The sequence below is a fragment of the Kogia breviceps genome, chromosome 10 (assembly GCF_026419965.1).
Source record: "Kogia breviceps isolate mKogBre1 chromosome 10, mKogBre1 haplotype 1, whole genome shotgun sequence".
Classification (NCBI taxonomy): domain Eukaryota; kingdom Metazoa; phylum Chordata; class Mammalia; order Artiodactyla; family Physeteridae; genus Kogia; species Kogia breviceps.
The window spans coordinates 105,611,734-105,630,701 of NC_081319.1; the positions used below are offsets into that span (position 1 = coordinate 105,611,734).

The 18,968-nt window shown below is 48.2% G+C and overlaps 1 protein-coding gene across 1 annotated transcript in view; it reads right to left on the reverse strand.

The window, feature by feature from the left end:
• RIPK1 (receptor interacting serine/threonine kinase 1) overlaps positions 1-11,002 on the reverse strand; it is a 55,274-nt gene extending 44,272 nt beyond the window's left edge. The window contains exons 1-2 of the mRNA XM_067006837.1: positions 10,861-11,002; positions 9,789-9,949 (exon numbers count right to left, since the gene is read on the reverse strand). The gene's annotated coding sequence lies outside the window, so the exon portion shown is untranslated. The remainder of the gene's footprint in view (positions 1-9,788; positions 9,950-10,860) is intronic.
• Between the last annotated feature and the right edge of the window lie 7,966 nt (positions 11,003-18,968).

Here is an 18,968-nt window from a genome sequence, read left to right on the forward strand (position 1 = left end):
CACTGAAGTCTTCTGGTGAGCATGTAAAATAGTCAGCCACTTTGGCAGTTTCTTAAAAAGCTAAGCATGTACTTATTTGATCCAGTCATTCAACTTCTATGAATTTACCTAAGAGAAAAGAGAGTATATATGTCCATAAAAATAAATGTACACAAATGTTCATAGCAACTTTATTTGTAGTGGCCCAAAGCTGGAGTCAACCCAAATGTCCACTGACATGTGAATGAATAAATAAATGGTGGTACAGCCATACAATGGAATTCTACTCAGCAATAAAAAGAATGAACTGTGCAGTGATGTGGATGAATCTCAGAATAATTATGCTGAGTGAAAGAATCCAGAGGGGGAAATACATACTGCATGATTCCATTTACATAAAATTTAAGAAAATGCAAACGATGGTGACAGAAAGCAGGTCAGTGGTTTCTTCGTGATGATAGGGGAAGGGAGGGGCTGAAAGGAGGGGCTACAAAGGGGCACAAGGAAACTTTTCAAAGGACGAATATGTTCACTACCTTGGTTTTGTGAAGATTTTGTGACTGTGTACATATGCTCAATTCTTATCAAGCTGTACACATAAAATGTATACTATTTGTCTTATGTCAGTTATACCCCAATAGAACTACTTTTTAAACCCCTGCCCCAAGAATTACATCTGACTTTTTGTAAGAAATCATACAAGAAGAGAATGAAGTAAAATATGTACTGTTGAAAGACAAAACCCACCAATCTAGAATTCTGTACCCATTGACACTATCCTTCAAACATGAAGGAGAAATAAAAATATTCTGAGAAACTGAGAATTTGTCACTAGGAGATGTGACCTGTGAAAAATGTTAAAAAGTTCTCCAGAGAGAGGGAAGATGATATGATTCAGAAACTCAGATCTACATAAAGGAAGGAAGAGTGTTCGAAAGAGAATAAATGTAGGTAAAATCACACCTTTTGTTCTTAATTAACATAACAACTTCAAATTAATAACAGTAACAATGTATTCAGTGATTATAGCATATAGATAGGTGAAATGAATGGTAGCAATATTATGAGGCACTGAAAGGAAGAATTAGGAATACTCTATTACAAGCCACCTGCACTAGCTGAGAAGCAGTATAATGTTATTTGAAAATAGATTTAGATTAGTCATAAATGTATATTGCAAACGCTGGAGCAATTATTTTAAATATTTTAAAAAATAAGTATAATTGATGTACCACGAGAAGAGAAAAAATGGAATCATGAAATGCTCAGTTAAAACCAGAGAAAGGTGAAAAAGAGGAAGCTTTTTTTTTTTTAAGAAACAGAACAAAAGCAACAAATACAAAGTAGTTACAAACATGGTAGATATTAATTTAACTCTATTAATGGTTTTACATGTGAACGGTCTAAATATAAACAAAAGACAAAGACTATCAAGTGTATAATAAAACAAGGCCCAACTATATATTGTCTACAAGAAGCCCACTTTAAATATAAAGGCACAGGTAGGTTAAAAGTAAAAGGATGGAGAAAGATACACAAGGCTAACAGAAAAAACCAAACAAACAAAAAACCGCTGACAGAGCTATATTAATTCCAGGCAAAGCAGACTTTAGAGCCAGGAAAATTGTCAAGGATAAAGAGGGGCCTTACGTAACGAAAAAGGGGTCAATTCTCTAAGAAGATGAAACAGTGCTTGATGCATATGCATCTAACAACAGAGGGTCAAAATGTGTGAAGAAAAACTGATAGACCTTCAAGGAGAGACAATTCCACTATTATAGTTTTAAGTTTCACTACTCCTCATACAGAAATTGATAGATTCAGCAGGCAGAAAATCAGTAAGAATATATTTGAGCTGAACAGCACCATCGTTAACTGGATCTCATTGACATTTCCCCCCAAAACAGAATACACATTCTTCTCAAGATCACATGGAATATTCACCAAGATAGACCACATTCCGGGCCATAATAAATATCTTCACAAATTTAAAAGAATAGAAATAAAATATATTCTTAGATCATAATGGAATTAAAACAAATAAATAGCAGAAAGATAGCTGGAAAAAAATCCCAGGATATTTGGAGATTAAACAACACACTTCTAAATAACACATGAATGAAAAAAGGGCTCAGGAGAATTTTTAAAATATTTTGACTAAATAAAATATGAGTGATCAAAATTTGTGGGATTGGGCTTCCCTGGTGGTGCAGTGGTTGAGAGTCCGCCTGCCAATGCAGGGGATGCGGGCTCGTGCCCTGGTCCGGGAAGATCCCACATGCCGCGGAGCGGCTGGGCCCGTGAGCCATGGCCACTGAGCCCGCGCGTCCGGAGCCTGTGCTCCGCAACGGGAGAGGCCACAACAGTGAGAGGCCCGTGTACCGAAAAAAAAAAAAAAATTTGTGGGATGCAGTAAAAGTAGTGCATGGAGGGAAACTTATAGCATTAAATGCATATATTAGGAAAGAAGGAAGACCTAAGATCAATAATGTAATCTTCCACATTAGTGAACTCAAGATAGAAGAGCAACGTTAGCCTAAAGATAGAAGACAAAAGAGAAATAATAAAAATTAGAGGTAAACCTAATGACACTGAAATCAAGAAATCAACAGAGAAAATTAAATTGGTAACCTCTAACCAAGCTAACCAAGGAAAAAGAGAGAAGTCACAAATTAATTTCAGAATTCAAACAGAGGTCATCACTACTGCTTCTGTGGGTATGAGAAGTGTAGTAAAGGAATACTGAACAACCCTATGCTCACAAAATTAATAAATCAGATGACATGGACCAGTTTCTTGAAAGACACAAACTACTGAAACAAAAAATTAAATAATCTGAGTAGGCCTATAACTATTAATTCTCCACAATCTCCAGAAAATAGAAGCAGAGAGATTATTTCCTATCTCATTTTATGATGCCAGCATTACCCTAATACCAAAATCAGATGCAGACATTACAAGAAAAGAAAACAATATCTCTTCAACATAAATACAAAATTACTCAAAAAATATTTGCAAATCCCAACCCAACAATGCATACAAAGAATTATACATCATGATCATTTGGGGTTTATTCCAGGCACGCATGGATGGTTCAAATTAGAAAATCAATTAATGTAATCTACCACATCTGTAAGCTAAAGAAGAAAAATGACATGATCATATCAATTGATTCAGAATAGCATTTGAGAAAATCCAACACCCATTCATGATAAATTCTCAGTAAAGGAGGAATAGAGGGAACTTCCTTAACTTGATTAAGGACATCTACAAAATCTACAAGTAACATCATACTTAATTGTAAGAAACTGGATGCTTTTCCCCTAAGAACAGAAACAAGGCAAGTCTCTTCTCACCACTCCTACTCAACGTTGTACTGGAAGTCTTAGTGCAATAAGACAAGAAAAAGAAGTAAAAAGTACACAGATTGGGAGGGAGAAATAAAACCACCTTTGTTCACAGAGGACATAATTATGTATGTAGAATATCACAAAGAACTAGAAAACCAAACAAAAAACTCCATGAACTAATTAGTGATTTTAGTAAGGTTGCAGGACACAAGATTAATATACAAAAATTAATCACTTTCCTTTATTCCAGCAATGAACAACTGAAACTTAAAACAATACCATTTGTATTAGCATCAAAAAATGAAATAGGTATAAATTGAACAAAACATGCATAGAGTTTAAATGTGGAAAACTATAAAATTCTGATGAATGAAACAAAAGAAGATCTAAATAAATGGAAAGATATTCCAAATTCATGGATTGGAAGAATAAATATTGTTAAAATTTCAGTTCTTCCCAACTCGTCTAGAGATTTAATGTAATACCAACAAAAATCCCAGCAAGCTATTTTGTGGATATTGACAAACGAATTCTAAGGTTTATACGGAAAGGCCAAAAAACAGAATAGCCAACACAATGCTGGAGAAGGAGAACAAAGTTGGAGGAATGACATCAGCAGACTTCAAAACTCTACAGAGCTACAAAGATCAATACAGTATGGTGCTGGTGAAAGAAAAGACACATAGATCAATGGAACAGAACAGAACACCCAGAAGAAGACCCACACATATATAGTCAAGTAATCTTTGACAATGGAACAAAGGCAATTCAACAGAGAAATGATATTCTTTTCAACAAAGGGTACTGGAATAATTAGACGTATGCAAAAAAAAGGAAATCTAGACACAGAGCTTATACCTTTCACAAAAACTAACTCAAAAATTAATCACAGTCATACATTTAAAATGCAAAACTATAAAACTTCTAGAGAAAACATATGAGAAAATCTAGGTGACCCTGAGTTTGGCAATGAGTTTTTAGATATGATACGAAAAGCATGATCCATGATAGAAAAATTGACAAATTAGACTTTGTTAAAATGAATAATTTCTTCTGTGGAAAGAAACTATTAAGAGAATGGAGAGAGACAACATACTGGGAGAAAACATTTGCACAGCACATATCTGATAGAGGATTTGAATTCAAATATTCTTTAGAAACTCTTAAAACTCAACAATACAAAAACAAACAACACTATTAAAAATGGGCAAAATATCTGGACAGCTCACCGAAAAAAATATGCAGATGGCAAAAAACCATGAAAAGGTGCTTAACATCATTTGTCATTAGGGAATTACAAATTAAAGCAACAATGAGTTGTTTACTTATTGTAGTCATCACTACACACCTTTTAGAATGGCTAAAATCAGAAACAAAAAACAAAACACAAAAATACCAATTGCTGGAGAGGATATGGAAAATAAGGAGCTTTTTCACTGCTGTTAGGAATGTAAAATGGTACAGCCACTGTGCAAGAAAGTGTGGCAGTTTCTTAAAAAGCTAAACACAATCTTACCTGTGATCCATCAATTATACTCCTACTTATTTAGCCAAATGAATTGAAAACTCATGTCCACACAAAAACCTGAACATGGATGTTTATAGCAGCTTTATCCATAACTGCCCAAAACTGAAAGCAACCAAGATGTCCTTTAATAGATGAAGGATAAACTATGGCACATACATGCAATGGAATATTATTACTCAGCAATAAGAAGAAATGAGCTATCAAGCCACAGAAACACATGGAGGAAACGTAAATGCATATTTCTCAGTAAAAGAAGCCAGTCTGAAAAGGCTACATGTTGTTTGATTCCAATTCTATGACATTTTGGAAAAGGCAAACTGTACATACAATAAAAAGATCAGTGGTTAAAAAAAAAATCAGTGGTGGCCAGAGGTGTGGGTATGGGGGGGAGGGAGGAACAGCTGAAGCGCAGGGAGTTTTAGCGAAACTATTCTATGATACTGTAATCGGAGATGCAAAATATCAGACATTTGTCAAAACCCATAAAACGTTACTACACAAAGAGTGAACTTTAATGCATGTGAATTAGAAAAATAATAATGTAGGAGGTCTGGAGATTCCAGGAAAAAACGTAGACTGTGACAAGAGAGTCTAATTGTATTACAAAAGTACGAAACAGCCACCCTAAGGAGGGTGGGGCAGGGGGGAAGGGACTTCAATCACTTTGGAGTCCACAGGCTAAAGGCAAAAGGAACTGCACACGGGACGATGCTCTAATTGATAAAGTTGCTTCCCACGGTACACGTGTTAACAATTCTGACACTGCCGTACACGTTTGCTGGACCTGAACAATTGAGTAGTGGATGGTGAAAGCCAGGGTTCTTGTCATTAGACTGGGAGGAGGCTAGAATAATCCACGTGTAAGGGACAGAGTTGCTGATGGTAAAACAATGTAGATACAGATGGCTACACATAAAAATATTTACACATATATGTATATACATGAGTTGGTTGCACACATACATTTCTTTGCTCTGCCAGCTACGGGAGCCTGAAAGAAATCACACTACACCATAGCAACCAGCACACCTAGGGACCAGATCTTGTTTCTAAAAGGGCTCCCAATGGCCAAAGTTGCAACACAATGAGCAAGGTAGCTTAAACAGTCGCACTGGATTATAACCTAAAGCAGAAAATAATATCCACGAGTGCATATTGATACAAGTAAGCGATTGAATAAATAAATGGACAAGAAATAGATCTCCTACGCCAAATTCCAAATAAATTATCTATGTATTCCAGTCTAACCAAGGTGGAGCATAGCTCCTGCTCTTTAAGTGTGGGCTCCACAGAGTGATTCCTTTCCAAATCAGACAGCACGGAAAGGGGGAAACAGAACACAACCGCTTCAGCCCGCTGATCAGATCTAGCTCAACATCAATAGTCCTAAACCATATTGATAGTATGTATCCTTGATAGGAGTGATGAAAATGACACTTTCCCTCTGTGAGCGAGCGCCCCCAAACCATAACTCCAGACGAGTCATGAGAAAAAAAATCAGGCACATTCCACTAGAGGGACAAGCGGTATACCTGACCGGTATTCTTCAAAACCCTCAAGGTCATCAAAACCAAGAATCTCTGAGAATTCTCACAGGTAAGAGAAGCCTAAGAAGACATGACAAATAAATGTAACATGGTATCATGGATGGGAGACTGGAACAGAAGAAAAGACGTTAGGTAAAAACCAAGGTCATCTGAACTATGGACTTGCGTTAATAATAATGTATCAGTGTTGGTTCATTAATTGTAACAAATGTCATACTAACGTAAGATAATAAAGGGGAAACTGTATCCATAGGGTATATGGAAACTCTGTAATTTCTTTCAATTTTTCTATAAATCTAAACTGTTTTTTTGTTTGTTTGTTTTTTGTGGAACGCAGGCCCCTCCCGTTGCGGAGCACAGGCTCCGGACGCGCAGGCTCAGTGGCCACGGCTCACGGGCCCAGCCGCTCCGCGGCACGTGGGATCCTCCCGGACCGGGGCACGAACCCGCGTCCCCTGCATCGGCAGGCGGACTCTCAACCACTGCGCCACCAGGGAAGCCCCAAGAACCAGCTCTTAAAAGTAATAATTGATCGTCCAGGACCCGGCGGTGGCTGCTTCGCCCCGAGGTGAGCAGGAGGTGGCGGGAAGGTGGGACGCCGGGACACACCCCGTGAGAGGGGCCCCAGCTTACAAACCTGAGGGGGCTCCAGGGAGTAGGTAAGCTCGGCGGTCCTGCTTGGGCGGGGGGTGAATGAAAGGAGGGGAAGGGGAACAATGGGGTGAACAGCAGCAGTGACACATCCAGCACGAGGTGTTTATAATAACCCAGGAGGGAAACTTCACGTGGGTACCCTCCAGGGATGGGGACAGACGTGACATCCCCGCCAGGTGGCACAGTTACCTGCGTACGCGTGTGTCCCCTCTAGCTAATAATCCATGCAGAAGGTGGTCCATGTTTTCCTCAGCTTGTTTCATCCAAGGCACCCAGCATTGCATGTGATTGCTCTGTAAACACTTATTGAATAAAAAAATACCTAGCTGATTGGAAATCCAACCTGGTAAGATGGAAAAACATTAGGGATTTGAAAGTTTTGTGTAACTTCCTTAATAAACTCAAGAGGTCCATCCATTCCTGAACCCAAACCTGAAGGAAGCCAGAGTCACAGCACCTCGGTGGCTCAGGAGAAAACCCTTTGCCAGCACCCTGTCCACCCGGCCCTCAGGACAGCCGGCGCTGACCCAGGACACCAAGGAGGGCCAGGCGGCCGGAGAGATGGACACGCGAGCTTGGAGGGGAGACCCACGCGCAGAGCCCAGCTCTGTTCTGCCTGAGATAAGCTGGGGATCGCTTAGAACCCATCCAGCCGCCCCTCTCACCCAGCAGGTCGGGCACTTGGACGTGCATTGGCCCGTTCCCCTCCTCCTGTCCTTGGGGCTGCACCCTCTGTGGTGGGAGGAGGGGTTCCCTGGTGGAGCCTCTCTCCGATGTCCAAGGAAGATCACGTGCCGCTGTGCCGGGCACCGGCCCTGGCCCTCCTCACGTCTGGAACAAATCAGGGCCCAGCAAAGGAGAGCCCAGGACAGGGTGTGGCAGTGGTCTTCGTTTTCCTGCCTGGAGTGTACTGCGCCCCTGGCCGGCCTGCACTCGATCTGAGCAGGGCTGCGGACCGTGACCCATGCCAAGCTGGGCTCTGAACCACGGGCGGACCACAGACTCCCCGCCTCGGCACTCACGCTGACGGCGGGCAGCTCAGTCCTGGGAGTAGCCACGCGTGGCTCTGTTTGCAAGGCGGGCGCCTGTGTGGACCTGCACGCGCATTAAACCCTGCGTGGCAGGTGGCGTCGCGCCGAGGTCACGGGCCTGGGCTCTGAGCTCGGATCCCGGCTCCACGACCCGCCGGCCACCACGCTGCCCCGTCCCGCATCCTCCCACAGGAGTCACGCAGGGACCCCCCGCCTCACGGCCTCGTGGCGAGCAGCGAGGGACGCACTTGTGCGAACTACGGGGCACAGGACACGGCCGAGCGAGCATCGGCCGCAGCCACGGCGGGGTCGGGCTCAGTCTAGAAGGAGCTCAGCTTCGTGCGGGGGGCACCCGTTCGCCCAGAGGAGGAGGAGGACCCGGGGGGCCCTTAGGTGCGCGGGCCGAAGCCCAGCCTGGTCCCCGCTCCCTCCAGGACCCGCCCCCAGGGGAAGGCAAAGGCCCAGTCCCGTCGCACCCTCGGTGCCGGGGGCTGAGTCAGAGGCCAGGCCCGGGGGCTTTCGTCACTCGGAGTCACTTTAGACCCAGGCCACTCTCCCGCAGGCGTGAGGCCAGGACGCGCGGTGCGGGGCGCACGGTGGGCGGCCAAAGCTGGCCGCGGCCGGTGGAAGGAGCAGGGCTGGCCGGGGAGGGCCCCGAGCCGGGCCTGGCCCGGAGACTCGGAAGCTCAGCTCTGTGGTCCTGCGGTTCGGACCGCGGGCGGAACCACGGGCGCTCCCAGAACCACCTCCCCGGGGACGTGTCGCCACCACTAAAGGAGGCGCATTTGACTCACTCCCCGAACACGCGTGTGGCCTCGAACGCCAGCAATAGCTCCTGTGCACGGAACACACACTACGTTCCAGACGGTATACGACACTGCATGTCTACGGCATAAAAGCTTCTTGTTTGGTAATATACACAAGCCTGTGAGGCCTCTGTTACCTCCATCGTGCAGATGATGGCACGGAGCCGCCGGGGAGATGGGGGACTTGCTTAATGCCATGGAGTCGGTGTCTAGCAGGACCGGGACTCAGACCCAAATCTGCACAGAGATCAAAGCCTAACGGCTGCAGAGCATACGCTTAAGAGTTAACAAGTACTGGTTTGCCTTGAGGAGGGAAACTCAGAATCTGTCCTGGTGTCATAATTTTTTAAAAACTTTGCTGGCTTTGGCTTCTTCTTTTTTTTAACCTACTATTATTTGGGTAGAAAAGAGAAAGGGGAGAGTGATGGAGTACGAGATCTTATGAGAAAACCTTCCAGCCTGAGTGCGTCAGGTCACTTGTGACTTCCTGGCTAACGATATCAGATAATGCCGTGTTACTCAAGCAACCATTGTGTCTGTGTGCACGTACTCTAGTTACATGTCTACGCTAGATACTGAGAGAATCTTTGAGAACAGGACCAGTGCAAGCTGTCGGACCACATGGAACTGGTCTAGTCCAGCAATGTTGAAAGCCCACCTCGGGCCCATGAGCTTGGCTGGTCAGTAGCTCAAAGGGCTCATTTGTCTGCACCTGGACTAAGGGTGGATGTTTATGACTTTGAAATGTTAAGGGGGTTCCGCTGGCTCCTTTCCCGAAAGCCCACTCCTGGTGCTTGTCTGGCCATTCAATATGTGGTCACAGCTGGACAATTTCTTATGAAGAAAGAAAGGAAACATGTACAGAAGGGCTGAAGACGTCAAGCGTAACTCACCAGCGGTATCTTTCCCGTGGCCTCGGTTCAAAGTCCACAGCACAGAGATCAGAAGCGGTGCCGGTGCGGCCCTGCCGGCTCAGTTCAGCCACCGCACGTCCTTCAACGGCCCACTGAAAGCGCGGGTTCCTGGTGCCCACGGACGATGAGCCCTTTCTTACCTAAATCCGGACAAGAAAAAAATCTTTCTGGGAAAAAAAATTCCTCACGGCCGCAATTCGAGGAAGAAGAAAAACATTAGTAACCCTGTAGGTGCCTCGCCGCACTCCAGGCTGAGCGAGCGGTAAGGCTTTCAGTGTGTGCTCGTGAAAGACAGAGATCATTTCATAGCCGGTGGTGGTGTGGAAGGTTCACTTCCACTGGATTTTACAACACACGCCACTGGGAAACAGGGCAGAGAGTCAATCACGTCCTCTCGGGATGAAACAAGCAAACTTTATTAGAAATCTCATTTACTTTTGTTATTTTAGGTGAGCAGTTGTGTGTGTTCTTCTGAAGATGGAAGCCGTCACACACTGCTCGCTGGACGACGGGGCACTGACTTTTGCCCTCAGCCACGGCCACATCCTGACAAGTATCAACCTGATCGCAAGAATTTCACTTTTCTTCTCCTCCAGGCCCGGACTCCACCCACAGCAGGAAGGACTGGCCTTAGCTCCCTGAGCCTGAGACCCATCGCACTCGGATGGCGGGGTGACAAGAGAGACGGGACCGGGGGTGGGGGGGGGGGGCGCAGGCTTGTTTGTCCTGCACCTGAAGTCCCTGGCAGGGAGCTCGGCCTTTCAGACAACTCTGTAGGACTGTTCGTCCTCCCAGGAAGCGGAATGGCAAACACCCTCCCACGCACTGTGCCGGGGGGCGGCGGCACCAAAGGCCAGCACCGGACCAGGAGCCAGAGCAACCCAATGACACCACAAATTCTTGATCTTGCATCAGGCCTTACAAAGAAAATATGCGCACAATGCTAAAACAATCTGTTTCAGGTCATTCTTCCAAGAATAGGAGTTTGAGAATGAAGGGATGTTCGTGTCAAGGTTTTTCATCCTAATCTCCCAAAGCCCATGTTTCTTACCTGCCACGTCTTGGAAAGGTGGTTGTTTTCCTCAAGAGGATTTTATTTAGGGCTCCCACCTGGATGCTGCAAAATGGAGGACCCTCTGGGAGCTCTGGCTTGTGTGCCAGCCCTGACCGCTCTCTCCTGAGGGGTCGTGGGCCTGGGGGACCCTGCAAGGAGGAGAAGCAGAGGGAAAGGTTGGGGCTGGCAGGGCCCTGCGCCAGCAGGAGCTCAGCACCCCGGTCACCTGCTGCACCAGCTTGGGGCGTGACGCCTTCGTGTTCCTCCAGTTAACCCCGTGGGTCCCTAAATGCCCTTATTCGCGGGGCTCCCCACTTCTACCCAAATTGCATGAAGATCCTGGGGATTTTCACTCTCTCTCCGCGGAATGCCTTGCATTTGAGCACACGTGTGCGCGTGCAGCTGGTCCTTCCTCCACCTCCTTTTTTGTTTTGTGGTACGCGGGCCTCTCACCGTCGTGGCCTCTCCCGTTGCGGAGCACAGGCTCCGGACGTGCAGGCGCAGCGGCCATGGCTCACGGGCCCAGCCGCTCCGCGGCACGTGGGATCCTCCCGGACCGGGGCACGAACCCGTGTCCCCTGCATCGGCAGGCGGGCTCCCAACCGCTGCGCCACCAGGGAAGCCCTGTTTTTGGTTTTGTTTTAGATATATCTCTGGTACACAGCAGATAGCTAAATTTAATTTTTTATCCAGTCTGACTCTGGCTTTTACATTTTTTTGTGATTGTATACCTATTAGGATTTTTTCACCATAATTTTCTGCCTTTGTCTTTTTTTTTTTTCCTGCCGTGCCGCTTGGCATGCGAGATCTTAGCTCCCTGACCAGGGATCAAACCTGTTCCTCCTGCAGTGGAAGTGCAGAGTCTTAACCACTGGACCACCAGAGAATTCCCCACTGTCTGCTTTTACTGTTTATTTTTTTCTTCCAGTCTTATTTTATTTTGGATGATGGCATTGTCTCACTCCATTCTACTAATTTGATCCTCAATTTCCACTATTTTAATGTTTATCCTAGAAACTTGAATACATATATTTCACTTAAAAAGCTAAAGTTAATTAACTATCCTTTTCCTTGAAAAGAACAATTGGCTGTTTTAATTTAGATTATACTATTTTATGTGTTATTTTCATCCAGCATCTTAGTTCTGGTTTTTAACCCTATGGGTCAGACTTCATTGTTAGTGTTTTACACGGTCAATGTTTGTCTAGATTCTCCCATGTTGACCCCGTTCCTCGCTCTCCATGCCCTGTTGCATTTCAGACCTTCCTTCCTTCCTTCTGGAATCACTGCCCTTCTATAAGAAATACAACTTTTAGAAACTCCTTTAGTAATGTCTGTCCGTAGCAAACTGTACTTTTTGATTCTGTGGAACGCCTCTGTTTTACTCTAATAATTCAAAGAGAGGGTCTAAATTTATAGTCATCCTTTTTTGCAACATGTCGATGGTGGCGTTGTTTTCTGTTGTTGCTATGGAGAAATCAGCTGTCAATTAAACTGTTGTCCCTTCAGAGGTGATCTATTCCTTCCGCTTTTCCTTCATGTCAGGCAGTTTCACTATGCTGTCTGGGTATAGGTTTTCTTTTACTTATCCTGCCTGAGACATGTGGTACTTACTAAATCTGACATTTTTCATAAATTCTGGGAAATTCCCAGCTATGGTACTTTTTGAAATATGGCACGCCCCCATCTTCTCATTCCGAAAACCCAGTTAGAAAGGTAATAGGCCTTTTTCTCTATTTCCTCTCTTAATCTACCCTTCATCCTTTCCACTTCATTCCTTCTTTGCTTAGGTCTGTCAGTTCACCAGTTCTCTCTTCATCTGTGTGCAACCTGGTGTTTATCCTGTTCACTGAGCTATTTTTCAAACCTGTGTGGTCACTTGTGAATGTCTCTTGTCTGTTGCTCAGTGTTTGATTCCACTTGTATTTCCTTAAACATCATTATTTTGTGTTATGTGTCTTCTAGTGGCAATGTCAGCAGCTCAAGGGTGGTAAAATCTACCGCATGCTGTTTCTGCTTATTGTCACATTCGGTTTCCTCATGCATTTGACAATGTGGGAGTTTACACCAGGCTGACTTAATCAGGGAGCATCCTGACGGGAACGAGACAATGTTTTTCTCTAGAGCAAACTTCTGTCTTCCCGTACTGAGGATTGTCATCATTTGGGGCCACTTAATTTCTTTAGATTTCCCCTTACTCTGTATGTGGGTAGAGTAAGTCCCATTCCAGGATCCTACAATACTGAAGAGAGTTTGTTTCTACCCAGAGCTGAGATGGATGTAGGTTAGCTTCCTGTCTCCCCGAAAGGGCAGGTGTAATTTTCTACCCACCTTCTGACAGGCGCGGCCCCCTCTATGCAAGGTCTCAACTGAGGTGCCCACATGGCACAGACGCAAGGTCTGGTCTCCCGCTTCTCTTTTTTGTTGGAATATTAACGTCACAGAGTATTGATGACACAGAGCATTGATATCAGCATGTGACCCCGAGGCAGCCTCAAGTGCCACGTTTCTAACCATCCTGCTGTAACTCGTTAGGTTTTTGCTGTTAAGGGGCAAGGCTGGTGGGTAGGGGGTGGGGATAGAGTTGGGGATATGCTTAGACATTTCCCTCAATTTCTTATGACCTCAGCAAAGCATTTAAAGGTATGTTTCTTGTGATTTAACTGGCCTCTGGAAGTGTTGCTGCAGGACGCCTTTTGAGAAATCACATCTGCTCATCTGTCAGGAGCAGGAAATCAAAGTCTCAGTAGGGTTTTCAAGCTCAACCAGAAACTATGCAAAAGTTGACCCACAAAACTTTAGGCCCTTGCTCAGCAGGAGACTCAGCTCAGATTTCCTCTCTTCCCATGATGAACTCCCCGTGGGGTCTTTGCGGGTCATTTCTCAAAAAGGGCCTCTGTTCAGGGCTGCCTCGACCCCGTGATGGTTCCAGAACCTGAGAGGTTCTGAGCACAAACTCTGGAACAGGTGCTTTGGTGGTGTGAGCCTCAGCTCTGCCACGTGTGGTGGTGGGACCCTGGCCAAGGCACTTCAACTCTGTCTCAGTTTACCCATCTGTAAAATGGGGCTAAGAGTAAGATCTTACAGCCTACCAGCTCGTGCTGGGAGAAACTGCACAAAATACCGTCCTTCATCTGGGATTCGGGAGTTCGAGTAACACGTGATCTGATTCCTGATAAACTCTGTCCTCAATACATCTTCATAAAACCAACGACTGAATGGATTTACATTTCAACACATCCATCCCGCTTGACAGGAAGAGAGGCAAACAGAAATCAGACATTGCAGGGAATTCCCTGGCGGTCTGGTGGTTAGGGCTCTGCGCTTTCACTGCTGGGGACCCGGCTTCAATCCCTAGTCAGGGAACTAGGATCCTGCAAGCCCCGAGGTGTAGCAAAAAAAAAAAAAAAAGGAAAGAACTTGGCCCCAGGACTTGGGGACCCCAGACAGCTCTTCCTGGGGCCTCAAGGAAAGGATTACAATGGGCAGGGCTAGGGGCTCCTGGAATCTTACACAACCAGTGGGGAAACTAAGTAAGGCCAGACTCCCTGATTTCACCGATGGGGAAACTGAGGCCCAAGAAGGGTGATCAGCTTGTTCAAGGCCACTCAGTCAGTGCAGAGCTGGGACCGGGCGGGGGTCCCTGAGCCCCGCTCAGGTCTCCGCACAGCAGGGTCTCACCCTGTCCTCCTCCTCCTTTGTTCACTAGACATACTTAACCCATTTGGTGAGAAAACTTACTTGATATATTACTATACGATTTGTTCTAACCTTATACACCTCTGTGTGTTTCTATATTATAACCGTATTCCAAAATTAATGTCTTCACTGGAGTATTTCCTACTTCCGTGTAAACACTAACTACGCTTGTTGAATTTAGGATTTCTCTAGTTGCAATTTCTATAAAGCCACGTGAGCAAAAAAGGCAATGTATTGCCTCCCATGACTGGAGAACTGAAGAAGGAAATGCCAGCTTCAGGCAGGGATGGATCCAGGTGTCAAAGGATGTCCTTAGGAAGTCGTCTCTTTCTGTGGCTTGGATGAGCTCTCCTCAGTGTGGCTTCACCTGCAGGATGGCGCTCTCTCCTCATGGCCCCGACCAACCTACAAGGTCACAGCTCCAAGTCCAGAGGCTGGAAAAGTCTCCTCCTTCCCAAGTTTAATCTCATTTTCTGGGGCAGGGATGCTGCTTGGTGAGGGGGGTCAAGTGCCACTCCTGGGTACTGAGGAGCTGTCCCCCCATGATACCACACGGCTGGTTGACAGGGCATGTTTCCCGAAGGAAAACCCAGTGTGGCCATGAAAAGAAACCTGAGCAGACGTGGGACAGGCGAACATGGCCGTTCAGGACACCTGCCGCCTCAGCCCAGGGGGCGGCCACGCGCTCTGTCGCCACCCGGATCCCAGGCTCGCCGGTTGCTTCCAGGGAGGAACCAGATGCGCTGGGCTCAAATCCCGTACCCGCCCCACTCTAGCTGTGATCTCGGGCGAGCGTCTTAGCCTAACTTTGCCCCAGTTTCCGCACGTGTCACATGGGGGCACCACGTGCTTGCTCATGGGGGCACGGTGAGGGTCAGCCGCGCTGATAACACATGCACGGTGTTTCTATCCGCCCCTGGCACGGACTCAGCACCCAGTATGTGTCGGCTGGCGTTATTCATTATTAGAACCAGCATTGCTAAGGAAATAAAACTTAGTTCAGAAAGCTACTTTCACCTTGTACGGAGCGCCTCCTCAGCACACATTCTGCACGTGGAATTGCCGAGGCAAAGGCCGCCTGCGCTCACAGCCCTCGTCACTTGTTGCCAGGTTGCTCTCAACAGCTCGGAGCTGCTTAACAGTGTCGCAGGCGGGCGGCCCTGTGCTCGGGGGGGGGGGGGGGCCCACGTGACCCCCAGCCTCTGGCCTTGTCCAGGATAAGCTTCCTTTAAGAGCAGAACAAAAGAGCCTGAGCACACAGACAGCAGAGGGAGCCCGCCTGGGGTGCGGGCTGCCCCCCTCTTCGTCACCGCCCCCCCAGCTGCCGCTGTGCCGTCTCTCCTCCACCCCCTCCCTGCTGTCGCTCCCTGGGTCGCGCCCCGCCGGAGACCCGTGCCCACTCCCTCCCCCAAACTTTCAGGCTTCCAGGAACCGCGCCGACTCCTGCCGCCTTCCTCACACTGAGCAACATCGGCCTCTTCCCTCTCTTCTCCTCTCAAACCAACCTCCATCCAAACTAGGCTCCAGAGCCTGCATCCACATCGCCAAAGAGAACTCCTGGATGTAAAAAGGCCCTGTGCTCCTAAGAAACACGGTGCCAGGGCTTTAGGACGTTTAAGGAGCGCCTTGTGGACGGGCGCTGCTGGGACCCGACTTTCCTGGAGCAAACAGCCTGGTGAGGGAGACAGACGGGACGGCGAGAAGGCCCTCGTGTGTTTCCCGTAGAAACAGAATGCCACAGAGATGTTTTCTTTTTTTTTTTTTTGCGGTTCGCGGGCCTCTTACCGCTGTGGCCTGTCCCGTTGCGGAGCACAGGCTCCGGACAGGCAGGCTCGGCGGCCACGGCTCACGGGCCCAGCTGCTCCGCGGCACGTGGGATCCTCCCGGACCGGGGCACGAACCCACGTCCCCTGCATCGGCAGGCAGACTCTCAACCACTGCGCCACCAGGGAAGCCCCACAGAGATGTTTTTTAAGCCGTGAGGCAGGCAGGCACAGGACAGGGAGTCCGACTCCATCCAAGGGGTGCTGGAGGCCCCCTTAACCAGGTGACGTGGAAGCTGGGTGCAGAGGGTGACCACAGGTGGGGCACACCTGAGAGGGAGCGGCCCGCACGGAGGCCCTGCGGCAGGACGGGCGCGGGTCCCCGGCCGGCTGCGGAGACGCGGGGGCAGGGCCGTGGACCTGCCAAGGATGCTGGCCGCTTCCCGAGAGCACGAGAGGCCCGGGAAGCGCCGGCGAAAGCCCGGAGTGGTGAGGGTGTGCGGGCACACACGGTTCAAGGTTACTCTCAGCGTTTTGTGGAAAACGGTCTGTGACGGACACAAGTGCAGGAGGGCAAGTTACTTGGGAGGTTGACGCAATGATCCAGACAAGAAAGGGCGGCGCCTCGGAGCAGCGCGGTGGAAGCGGGCACGCGGCGCGCAAGTGGGGCGCGTGTGAAGCGTACGCAGCTCGGCAAAAGGCGTGCAGCCCGGCTGGACGCGAGCCAAGGCGAGGCCCAGGTTCGGGCCCGAGCATCCCATGGCCCCTCACTGACACGAGGGACCGTGACGAGGCTGGGAAGTGGAAGGAGCCCCGCGGGGAGGAGCCCAGCCGAGACGCTAGTCACACACACACACACACACACACACACACACACACACACACACACACGGTGGCGCTGGCGACGGCGAGAAGCCTCTACAGAGAAAAGCCCCAAACCCACTGACCTCAAAAGGAGGGGCAGAAAAGAGAAAGGCTTCAGGGTGAAGAGAGAAATACGAAGGCACGTGTGACCGGTTCCCCCCCCCCCCCCCGGACACGACAGCGGGGGGCATCCACGCGCTTTCTGCCTAATCTGCGACGACTTCCGCCGAGATCTTACCGGAGGCGGCCCTGCGGTTCCCTGAAGAGGGAATCTGCGGACCCCTGCGCGAATACTTTCCGATGCAGATGAAATGAGAAGCTAGGACTCCGATACTTAAGGGGAGGGTGGGGCTCAGGAGAGGCAAAGCTCCCCAGGAAGTGGCCTCTCAAGAAGAGCAGCTGGACCGTCCTGAGCAAAGCCACGATTCTGAAGACGGTCCACTGGTGCTGAAGGGGGAAGAGAAAACCTCTGAGGAGTGTGTTCAAAGTGTGGGCCAACTAGGCAGCTCCTTTCCTTGGACAGACACCCAGATGTGACCGGCGCCCCAAGGAACACAGAGGAAGCCGACGGTTAGATTCAAACCCTCGATGAGAAGGAGGTGTGGTGGCTGTCATCTACCTGTCCCAGCAGGGATGGGACGACAGATGGCCAGGCTGAGGACGCTGCAAGAGAACGGAAGGCTTTCTGCAGTGTCCTGAGGCATTCAGTGTTCAAATCCCATCTTTGCTTCAAAGCGCAGGGTCCAGTATGTAAGGGCTTTCCTGAGCGTCCCAGCGTATATGGGAGGAAGGAGGCTCAAGAGGCTGCAACAAACATGGCATTTAAAGGACCTACACATCAAACACATGTGAAAGCACAGAGGACGGGAGAGATTTTGAAGAAGATGCTTCTGAAAAAGAACAGGGCCCCAGACAGAGTCTGAAGAAGGAAGTTCCAAAAGTCTGAAGAGAGTGGTCTCGAGGGAACCTAAAAAAAAAAAAGAGTCTCAGAAAAGATTATGAAAGAAGTCTGGAGGTGACCCTGAGCAGGAATCTGAGGAGGACGGCCCCAAAACTGGTCTGAGGAAGATGGAAGAAAGAGAATCTGAGGACTGTTCTGAACAAGTTGGAAGAAAATGGCATCAAAAAGGAGTCAGAGAGAAATGACCCTGAAGCATCAGAGGCTGATTGGAGGATAACAGCTCTGCGTGAGGGAAGGTTCAGATGAAAAGCAAGAAGATGCACACGAAATACCACCTGGTGGCGACTTCCCTGGCGGCACAGTGGACACGACTCCACGCTCCCAAAGCAGGGAGCCCGGGTTCGATCCCTGGTCAGGGAACTAGATCCCACACGCCGCAACCAGGAGTTCGCAGGTCACAACTGAGGAGGCTGCAAGCCGCAACTAAGGCCTGGTGCAACCAAAAATAAATAAGTAAATATTAAAAACAAGAAGAAATACTATCTGGGGATGCATCCGGTGAAAAAGAGAAAGAAAATGAGGATGGAAAAGGGTCTGAAGGTGCTGGGGGGTGGAGGGGAGGGGGAGAGGAAGGTGAAAGGTGTGAGACGAGGGGGATCCGGCGGGAGGCTGGGACACTGAGCCGAAGGGCCCTGACGCCAGGCAGCTGCTCTGTCCCGGGCAGTGACGGCGGCTGTGACGGTGGGGGGAGGGGGTGGCGGGGGGGTGTCTAACTCCTCGAACCCGCTCTGGGGGAGACACCCCACCTACACGTGCCCACACCTCGAGGTGACTGTCAGTCGTGTTCCCCGAGCTCGCACACACTGACGGGAAGCCTT